Source organism: Medicago sativa, chromosome 6 (assembly GCF_051527215.1).
Source record: "Medicago sativa cultivar Bolivia chromosome 6, Bolivia_mono, whole genome shotgun sequence".
Classification (NCBI taxonomy): domain Eukaryota; kingdom Viridiplantae; phylum Streptophyta; class Magnoliopsida; order Fabales; family Fabaceae; genus Medicago; species Medicago sativa.
Genome location: NC_140754.1, coordinates 68326436 through 68337912, shown reverse-complemented (window position 1 = coordinate 68337912; position 11477 = coordinate 68326436). Strand labels below are relative to the sequence as shown.

The following is an 11477-nucleotide window of genomic DNA, read 5'->3' as shown; positions in this document are numbered from 1 at the left end:
TACCACCATTTTGGTCATTTTTGAAATTTCTAAAATCAACAATGGAAGTCGTAGATATGCTCGTTAGATTTCCTCGGAACTATTACATGCTTCGATTCGATAATGCTAGGCCACTTTATGCCCTTTCTAGTGAAAGAAAAATAGTCAAAAACGAGTAAAATCCGTAAATTGACAAAGAAATTAACCTAACCCCCATTTTGGCCGTTTTTGAAAATTATAAAATCAACCATGGAAGTCATAGATATGCTCGTTAGATTTCCTAGGAACTATTACATGCTTCGATTCGATAAGGCTAGGTCACTTTATGCCTTTTTTAGGGAACGAAAAAGGGTCAAAAACGAGTAAAATTCGTAAATTAACAAGGAAATTAACTTCACCCCCATTTTGGCCGTTTTTGAAAACTCTAATATAAACCATGGAAATCGTAGATATGCTGGTTAGATTTCCTAGGAACTATTACATGGTTCGATCCGATAAGGCTAGGCTACTTTATGCCCTTTTTAGTGAAAGAAAAATGGTCAAAAACGAGTAAAATCCATAAATTGACAAGGAAATTAACCTAACCCCCATTTTGCCCGTTTTGAAAATTCTAGAATCAACCATGGAAGTCATAGATATGCTCGTTAGATTTCCTAGGAACTATTACATGCTTCGATTCGATAAGGCTAGGCCACTTTATGCCCTTTTTAGTGAAAGAAAAAGGATCAAAATCGAGTAAAATCCGTAAATTTACAAGGAAATTCACTTTACCACCATTTTGGCCATTTTTGAAATTTCTAAAATCAACCATGGAAGTCGTAGATATGCTCGTTAAATTTACTCGAAACTATTACATGCTTCGATTCGATAATGCTAGGCCATTTTATGCCCTTTTTAGTGAAAGAAAATTGTCAAAAACGAGTAAAATCCGTAAATTGACAAGGAAATTAACCTAAACCCCATTTTGGCCGTTTTCCAAAATTCTAAAATCAACCATGGAAGTCATAGATATGCTCGTTAGATTTCCTAGGAACTATTACATGCTTCGATTCGATAAGGCTAGGCCACTTTATGCCCTTTTTAGTGAAAGAAAAAGTATCAAAATCGAGTAAAATCCGTAAATTGACAAGGAAATTAACCTAACCCCCATTTTGGCCGTTTTGAAAATTCTAAAATCAACCATGGATGTCATAGATATTGTGACACCCTATTTTTTTATGCATTATTTAGTGTGTTTTTGCGGTATTTTATTCTGAATTAACTTTTAATTAAATTCTTTTTAGAGAGGGAATTTAGGAAAAATAATGTTATATATTAGAACTATAATATTATAACAGGCTATGTTAAAAATTTCGGCTTAAAATTCTACCGGATTTCGGACAGCGATTTGCTCGACTGTATAAATTTTATTACCGAAATAAATAAATAAATATAGTTTTGAAACCAGAAAAATATATATGATAGGATTATATGATTAATTATATTATTTATGATTTTTTTAAAAACAGAATTGGATAAGAATATACAGTTTACTGATAAGAATTACTAGCATTAGCTTATCCATTGGCGTGGCAGATACATGAAGGTTACTTGAGTATATCTCTTACAGTGATTAAACTAAGGACGTGTTGCTTTGTTCACCATAATAGACTACACTTATTTACTTATAAATAGGCAATTGGTACTCCTTATTAAATCACAAAACCTGCACATACCATATAGCAGAAGAAAAAAAAAAACTAAGGTAAACTCTTAGTTCTCTCTACTCTTTTTAACTACTTTGTTTAATATTCCAAAAATAAACTAGTTCTTTTATTCCTTTGTTTTGTTTGTATTATTTTAGTCCAAAATGTTTATTCATGTAACTTAGCTAACCACTATAAAATAATTTGGCCTTTCAATAAACTTTTGTTGAAATTAATGTTATGCCTTAGAGAATCAAAACTATAAATCTCACTAGATCTTCACAAATTAACCAAAAATAATGAGTTATGTTAGCCATATTTTTAGTGATGGAGTTGATTAAAATGGAATAGTCATTTTCTTTAAAGATTAGAAACATGAATTTATTTATTAAATTCTTACTACACATTTAGGAGTTTAAACACTTGACTATATTAATTATGTAAATTTAATTAAGTTGTATCTATTGATATATATAAATAAAATGGTAGGTATTAGAATTTATTTTTAAAAGTTTTGATAACTCATAATTATATTATTTTGGAAGATTTGGTTAAAACTAGTAGAAATCCATCATGTTAAAATTCAAAAGTTATTTTAACTAAGAAAGAATAATCACTACTGACACCATTTGAATAAAATAGTTCATTATAGCTATTGGAAAATTGTCTTTAGAATTTATTTAATAAATTTAGTGTTTATTTCAATGATAGTAGTTAAGAGAAAATTATTTTGATGAGTAATTAGGTGTTGAAGAAGGTGATTACTCAAGTTTTGAAAAGCTGAAAGGTAAGGGGATATACTTTAGAGAACGCCCAAGATATATATGTATATTATCACATGAAATTAAGAAAATTTGTGTATTTAATTGTAGTATTAATCTATTTTAAATATATATTATTAATGAGCAAATTTGATTATTTATATTATTTATTGAAATGGACAGTAAGTAGAAAGAAGAAATTCTAGAAAACATTCTAAATATTATGCATACATATATATATGATAAGTAATCAGTTAAACGTGGTATTGTAAGTATATATAATATATTTTTCTTAATTTATTTATCTTATAACTCACTCACAGTTATTATTATTAATTTTATTTGAAGAAATTTCTCTTAAGGTACATTTATGACTTTTGACAATTAAATTGTTAAGTCGATTGTTGATGAAAACAGTTGTGTTGAAGATTTACAAAAATAATAATTTTTGTAAAGAGTAATACAGGTTGTTTCTTATAATACGATAACGTATATAAGACTGAGGATAGGTTCGGTTGGGTCGACTACAGACCTTCTGGGGATCACAGGCGTTTTGAACTCCTACCAATAGTTAGTGATGGCTTCTCTAACTGGAGGAAATCATAATACCCGACGCAGTGATACCTGACTGTGCAGGACTATCTATAATAAGGTGCAGCGATCGGGCCAGAATGGTTGGAGTAGAGATTATATATCTACTCATTGCAAACAATCATGTTATGGCAGTTGAGACGGCCTTACACTCATAATAGAGGTCTCCATGGAGTAGGTTTAACCAAGATGTTACTAACAAGTCAAAACTATAACCTTTGTATTGATTATGATAAAGTGTTAAGTGATCTTTGTTTTGACTAACTTTGATGTGTGTAGTTGCCATAAATTTTTATGTTCTCAATTGATTTATATTTGCTTGTGATTATTTAATTTCTATGTGGTTATTTAATTTTTGCAGAATTTAATAGTGAAAGAAATTACATGTATAATTGTGTTATATATTTATTTATTTGAAAAACATTTCATGTAACTATAAAATATTATATATCATCATTATTAGCATTTAGTTAACCTTGTGTGCGAGTATTTCACCCTTACAATTTGCAGATGATGCCGGGAGAATTACTGAATCACTCGGGAACCCGCAAGATTGAGTGTTTAGAGGAGATAGGTGATGCGGTTTGGGAGTTGGATAGGGCATCCCAAACACTGACTTTTACAGGGCTGGTTAGGACAACCGAAGGAATAAGAGGTTTAGTAGTGTCATCTGTCATTCATCATGTTACCTTGGAGATAGCGTTACAGATATGCTCGTTAGATTTCCAAGGAAATATTACATGCTTCGATTCGATAAGGCTAGGCCACTTTATGCCCTTTTTAGTGAAAGAAAAAGGATCAAAATCGAGTAAAATCCGTAAATTTACAAGGAAATTCACTTTACCACCATTTTGGCCATTTTTGAAATTTCTAAAATCAACCATGGAAGTCGTAGATATGCTCGTTAGATTTCCTAGGAACTATTACATGCTTCGATTCGATAAGGCTAGGCCACTTTTTGCCTTTTTTAGGGAAAGAAAAAGGGTCTGTAAAATCCGTAAATTAACAAGGAAATTAACTTAACCCCCATTTTGGCCGTTTTTGAAAATTCTAATATAAACCATGGAAATCGTAGATATGCTGGTTAGATTTCCTAGGAACTATTACATGGTTCGATCCGATAAGGCTAGGCTACTTTATGCCCTTTTTAGTGAAAGAAAAATGGTCAAAAACGAGTAAAATCCGTAAATTGACAAGGAAATTAATCTAACCCCCATTTTGGCCGTTTTGAAAATTCTAAAATCAACCATGGAAGTCATAGATATGCTCGTTAGATTTCCAAGGAACTATTACATGCTTCGATTCGATAAGGCTAGGCCACTTTATGCCCTTTTTAGTGAAAGAAAAAGGATCAAAATCGAGTAAAATCCGTAAATTTACAAGGAAATTCACTTTACCACCATTTTGGCCATTTTTGAAATTTCTAAAATCAACCATGGAAGTCGTAGATATGCTCGTTAGATTTCCTCGAAACTATTACATGCTTCGATTCGATAATGCTAGGCCATTTTATGCCCTTTTTAGTGAAAGAAAATTGTCAAAAACGAGTAAAATCCGTAAATTGACAAGGAAATTAACCTAACCCCCATTTTGGCCGTTTTTGAAAATTCTAAAATCAACCATGGAAGTCATAGATATGCTCGTTAGATTTCCTAGGAACAATTACATGCTTCGATTCGATAAGGCTAGGCCACTTTTTGCGTTTTTTAGGGAAAGAAAAAAGGTCAAAAATGAGTAAAATCCGTAAATTAACAAGGAAATTAACTTAACACCCTTTTTGGCCGTTTTTGAAAATTCTAATATAAACCATGGAAGTCGTAGATATGCTGGTTAGATTTCCTAGGAACTATTACATGGTTCGATCCGATAAGGCTAGGCCACTTTATCCCCTTTTTAGTGAAAGAAAAATAGTCGAAAACGAGTAAAATCCGTAAATTGACAAGGAAATTAACCTAACCCCCATTTTGGCCTTTTTTGAAAATTCTAAAATCAACCATGGAAGTTGATAGGGCCAAACCGCAAGTGCACGGCCTATCGAAGTAATAGTAGTAAGTAGAGTTATCGTTCTGCTAGGGAGTTGTTCAACTTAATTAACTTTTAATGAATGATTAGAGGAGAGAAAGTTGATAAGAAAGAGTTTGATTGCTGAAGGTAAAAACGATAATAATAAAGGGCCTTAGGATCATTGGTTCATCTTAATAACTAATCCTTCACTAGACAAAACCTAAACATCTAATTTCATGATTTACACACTAATTTCTAAAGACCGGTTTCCCTTAGCCCCTCACCTTTCCGATGAAAGTCCGGTGAGAGTTTACTTCTAGCAACCAAGCCTATTTCACTGACATGATTACTAGAAGATGCATAGAGGATTGAAACTACTCTTTGTCTCAATAATTGCAAAGACTATTTCACTGTTTTGCAATTATTGTCTAGATTCACTTGTTCCAACATCAAGACTCCGCTCTCGCTTTATGAATTGATGTTTGGGATGATGGATTAACGATTATCAAACCCTCCGCTTTCGCTTCCACAGTTTGATAATTGTTAATCCACGTTAAGACGGTGAATCTAGATTAGAAATTAGGGTTACATAGAAATTAGGGTTTAGACATGTTTTGTTTAGGATTGAGTCATTAGACTCCCCAATAATCCTAAGACTAAGAAGTCTACTCACTCATGTTCATCGTAGACATGGAGGAAGAAGAGAGAAATACGGTAAAAATAAATTGCAAAGAAAGTAAAAGGGAAAATAAAGACTTTTATTAAAATAGCAATTGAAATAAACAAAGTAAAGCATGATTGTTTATGGTGGAGAGCTACTCTATTTATAGCTTTACATCTGACTTAGAAACTAAGCAACTAGAAGGATAAAACGGTAAAGCTGCAACAGGGTAACTTGGGCTTGAAGAAAAGCAGCAAAACATGTCCTGGAGACGGGCACGGCCGTGCCACATGTTGGCACGGCCGTGCCACATGTTGGCACGGGCCGTGCCAAGCTTCTGAGTTTGGGGGAACTTATTTTTGTCCCGTATCTTCGTATTCTTGCGCTGTATTTGCTCCAGTCCTCTTTCTTTTGCTCCAAGGCACCTTCCACCATATATTTATTCCTAAAATAAAATAAAACACAATTTGAAGTAAAATATTCTAAACTAAAATAAAATGCGATAAAATAAAATCAAATCTAAAATAAAACTAAACTAAATAAGGCAATAAATAATACTATCTATGACTCATCAAACTCCCCCACACTTGAATCTTTGCTTGTCCTCAAGCAAAAGGCAACAAACATAGTAGCAACAAAAGATTGATTATGGCAATATTAAGAACAATGTGTCTCGAAAGAAAGGCTTTGCTTCAAGTACACTAATTACAACTTCAAACACTTCTCATGAACCTATTCTACCCAACATCAAGTCTCAAGTGAGTGTGTGTGTGCAGTCCAACCCTTTTCTTGCTCCTGTATAAGACAGATATTATGAGGAATAGGTTCTATCCTTAGTGCTAAAGTAACCGAGAAAAGTCCTTTCTTCATTTCATATAAGAGTGATGGGAATTAAAGTTAAGATTGAATTAATTTAACAATTAAGCACAAGGGGCTGCAGATGCTTAGGGGCTATCTATCCTCGTAGGAAGTCTTCTCGGATGTAATTGTCCTTTCCCCCTAGATTCAAAATCACCCTAAGCAGTGCTGCAAAATTATTATTTGTTTCATCTCCGCGTAGGAAGTCTTTTTGGATGTAATTGTCCTTTCCCCCTAGCATTGATGAATTTGTTTCACTTTAGGTTCAAATTAGGGAGTCACCACCACAATTAGGAAGTTAGGATGTAATTGTCCTTTCCCCCACATGTTGGTGCCATTCTCCCGCCCCATTTAACATTAACAAATTAAGAAGAATATAACAATTAAGAATCAATTTGATTAATTTTCCCACACAAACTTATACTACTTTTACTCTTAAGACTTTAAAGGGTCTAAGTTAATACTAAAGATAGAACGTGTTCCTTAAAATACCTATTCATACATTTACTCAAGGATTGCAACCGGGTGCTTTTCTCATTGGAGAATTTTCACATTAAAACAAGATATGGGTATAGCAAGAACACAAGAAACACAAGAAACTACTTTTATGTACAAGAAACAACCTTTAAAGAAGAGACAAAACAAAAAAATTTCATGCCATATTTACATTAAAAACAAGCTACTTAGTTATGCCTCTTGCTATAAAAACAAAACAAAAGAATAAAGTTCAAGGGAGTTTGGGAACACTACGACTCTAGACACTTTATTAGGCCCCCCACACTTAGGGGAAGCATTGTCCTCAATGATTCAAAGAAAAAGAAATTAAAAGAGAAGAAATAGAAGGAGAAGAAAGAAGGAGATGAGTAGAAGAAGAATGAGAGAGATAGGAAGAAGAAGGGAAAAGAGGAAGAGGAAAGCTCACATGTTATTGAGGTCCATAAGGAGGACCTTGAAGTTGGAGGTGTTGCATCATCCGACGGAGCATCTCATTATTTTCATTATTGACACGGTTGCCCCTTTGAACTTCATTGCGAAGGCCGGATATCTCAACACCTTGCCTTTGTTGCTCGGTGCTCATCCTCTCGATTTCATTGTGAATCCATGTCCATCTTTGATTTTCATTAAGCTCACCAGCTTCATGGTCATGGTGCCCTTCTTGGTGCAAGTTAGCACCTTCTCCTTCATCATGGTGCAAGCTAGCACCCTCTCCTTCATCATCTTGTTGTTCTAGAACCTGCACATCATCAACATACAACCAATTTTCTTCCACCTCGGTGGTAGTCTGAGGTGGGTTAGGCAATAAAAACACAATTGGCACATTTAGCTTAAGTTGGTAATGGAGAGGTGGACGATGTTTGATGAAATTCATAGCAATAAGGGTTTCTATGTTAAGCCTATTGTTTCCCTCAATTGGTTTGATTCCCTCATCTTCACCCACTCCAAAACACCTAGCTATATATGTAATGATGCCACCCACCACTATGTCTCCTCTACCGGCCGGTCTAGTACCGACAAAGTCTAGGTAATCAATCAAATAAAAACAAGTATTGACGGGGTGGTTGTGGAGCATTGCCCATAGCATGAACAATTCATCGGTTCTAGTGTTTCCTAGCTCGGTTCTACCCCAAATAGTGCAAGCCATTACCCTTTGGAGGTACCTAAGTACGGGGTTGTGGATGTTGCTAGCTTTGTTGGCTCTAGGAACATAGTTGGAAACGCCGGTGATACGTGTCCAAAAGGCAGCTGGGTCATAGTTATCCGGTTTTAGGCTAGGATCCCAATGATCATGAATATATCCCTCATTTGCAAAACCTAAGGCCTCACAAAAGTGCTGAAGTGACATGTCATAATCAATATTCATCAACCGAAAAACAACTCTATGGTTAGGGTTATCAAAATTTAACTTATCTTTAGTGAAAACAATTGAGCTTAAAAATTCATAAGTGAAGTTTTCATAACCCCGCATAGGTTTCAGCAAATCAGTCCAACCTAACTTTCCTATCATCCTAGAAACATCATCAAACAGCTCTAGCACATCTAAAGTGTTGGGATCAGGATAACGAGAAGGATGCAAGTGTTTAGAGATTAGAATTTTATACCTGTCCCGTTGCTTGTTGTTCTTGAAGTTTATTCCATGATTCTTCACTTGTGCTTGCTTCTTTGGGGGAGGTCCTCCTTGAGAGCTTGCTGGTTCTTTACCACTTCTTCTTGAAGCCATTGACCCTTGTTGGAATTGGTTTTGAAGGTTTAGGGTTGGGGTTGATGTTTAAGGAAGGTTTGTAGGTTTGGATGTGGAGATTGGTTAAGGTTTTGTGGTGTTTGGGTTAGGTTTTGAAAGATTAGGGTTTTGGTGAATTATGGGTTTGAATGGATGAAAGATGTTTTTGATTGGTGGCTTTTGTTTGGGATGAAGTTTGTGATTGATTGGTGAAAGAATTGAGTGGTTTGGTGAAGAATTGAGGGAGATATGAAGGTTTGAAGGTTATGGAGGTTTAGAGAGAAGTTTGAAAGATGAAAGAGGGTTGTTGTTTGTGAATGAGGAAGAAGAAAGAAAAATTTGTAGATATATGGGGCAAGAACTCGGGCACGGCCGTGCCACCTATTGGCACGGGCCGTGCCATCTTTCTGACTTAAACCTTCAATTTTGCTTGAAAAATCTGGCACGGCCGTGCCAGTCTTAGCACGGGCCGTGCCAACCTTCTGGTCCAGGGGGCTTCAAAAAATTTCATTTTCTTGAATCGTACTCGGACAATTACCTACAAAACAACCTAAAACAAAGAAAAACAAACAAAACAAAAGCAATTAAATGCGTGGGTTGCCTCCCACGAAGCGCTCTTTTAATGTCATTAGCTTGACGGTTAGAAAGAGTCCTTAGAATGGATCAAAGATATCATATTGTGTAGATGACGCTATAAAACGTTCTTTCCCAACATGATCGTTAAGCATGCAACAAGAGTAAAGAGCGGGACCTTTCATAACGTTTTCCAACTCAAATCCTACCATCTTATCACTCACTTGAAAGACTATCCTACCAAGTTTAACATCAATGAGAGCTCCTGCAGTTGCAAGGAAAGGTCTACCTAGGATTATAGGGACGTCATCGTCCTCTTCAATGTCAACGACTACAAAATCAGTGGGGATGTATATCCCTTCTATCTTAACGGGTATGTCCTCGACAAATCCTACAAGTTTCATGGTAGAACGATCAGCAATTTTCAATTCCATCTCGGTAGGTTTCAATTCTCCTATCCCTATCCTTTTTAGAAGAGACAAAGGCAGCAAACTAACACTAGCTCCTAAGTCACATAAGGCTTTGTTTATGGTTTCATTCCCAATTTCACATGGTATGGCAAAGCTACCTCGATCTCTAAGCTTAGGGGGTGCTTCTTGGATGATTGCACTAGTTTCCTTAGCCAAGGCTATTGTCTCATTATGCTCTATAGCCCTTTTCTTTGAAAAAATTTCCTTTAAAAACTTGGCATATAGAGGCATCCTAGACAAAGCTTCAGCAAAGGGAAGTTTAATGCAAATCTTCCTAAGTATGTTAACAAATTTTTCAAACTTACCCTCTAGTTTAAGCTTTTCAGGATTTAAGGGGGATGGAGTTTTGTTTTCTTCAAGTGGTTTTGCTTCTTCTATCACAACTTTATCACCTAAGGGCTTGACATTTTCTTTCCCAATATTTTTAACCTTAGCAAAAGTTTCGCCTAACTTACCACCCCTAAAAGATATGACATTAACTTGGGCTTTGGGATTGGCTTCGGTTTGACCAGGAAAGACTCGGTGTTTGGGAAGAGGTAGCCACTTGTTGGGCTATTTGAGCGATTTGAGTTTCAAGCATTTTAGAGTGAGTAGCGATAGAATCAACCTTGGTATTGAGCTTGGAAAGAGAATCATTCAGAAATCCAGTTTGGTTTTTTAGTTCTTGAAGTTGTTTGTTTTGGTTGGCAATAGAATTTTCCAACAAAATTTCCAAATTGGATTTCTGAGTGAATCTTTGGTTGTTTGCATAACCGGGTGGTGCTACTTGTCCATAGGGATTTTGGTTTTTATAAAAATTTTGATTTTGTCTCATCCCTTGGTTGTATTGAGCATAATTCATTTGCTCAACACCGTTAATAGCACTACCTAGTTGGCAATCAACACCAGAATGACCAGTTATACCACATATTTCACAAGAAGGAGTAGAAGCAGAATTGATAGCACTAACATTGAGTTTTTCAAGTTTTTCAGTTAGTGTATCAATTTTAGAAGCAAGGTGGTCATAGTTAGAGACTTCGTGTATACCTGCCTCCCTTTTGGAGGGTGAAGAACTAGTGATGGCTCTCTCGTCGGTCCACTTGTAGTGATTTTGAGCCATGTCTTCGATCAAGGCATACGCCTCCGTGTAATTCTTGTTCATAAGTGCTCCACCTGCAGCTGCATCAACAGACATCTTAGTGGTATAAGACAAGCCATTATAAAAAGTGTGGACTATAAGCCACTTCTCTAGGCCATGGTGGGGACAAAGTCTTAGCATTTCTTTGAAACGCTCCCACGCCTCATAGAGAGATTCCCCATCTTTTTGGTTGAACCGTGTGATTTGGTCTCTAAGTTTAGCGGTTTTAGATGGTGGAAAGAAACAGGCAAGGAATGCTTGCCTCATCTGATCCCATGAAGTAATGGAACCGACTTCGAGGGAATGGAACCAAGCGCTAGCTCTATCCCTTAAGGAAAAGGGAAAGAGATGAAGTCTTACGGCCTCTTGGTTCTCCTTCATGGTTCCACTAATTCGTAGGAAAACAGAGATGTGAAGATTGGGATCCTCAGTGGGGGATCCCGAGAATTGGTTTTGCTGCACCAAGTTAAGTAGGGCAGGCTTAATTTCAAAATTGTCATCCTCAACCGTTGGGTACACAATAACAGCTTGTGGCTCAGCCGTAGACGGCGTTGCATACT

At 35.8% G+C, this 11477-nt stretch overlaps 1 long non-coding RNA gene and 1 other non-coding gene across 2 annotated transcripts; both read left to right on the top strand.

Moving 5' to 3' along the window:
* Positions 1 to 1291: 1291 nt before the first annotated feature.
* LOC146916490 (uncharacterized) lies at positions 1292 to 3280 on the top strand. Its single transcript, XR_015015082.1, has 2 exons — positions 1292 to 2451; positions 2892 to 3280. It is a non-coding gene; the product is annotated as an uncharacterized LOC146916490 (long non-coding RNA).
* Positions 3281 to 11029: 7749 nt separating this feature from the next.
* Positions 11030 to 11136, top strand: LOC146916489 (small nucleolar RNA R71). The gene has a single exon (XR_015017032.1). It is a non-coding gene; the product is annotated as a small nucleolar RNA R71 (small nucleolar RNA).
* The last annotated feature ends 341 nt before the right edge of the window (positions 11137 to 11477 follow it).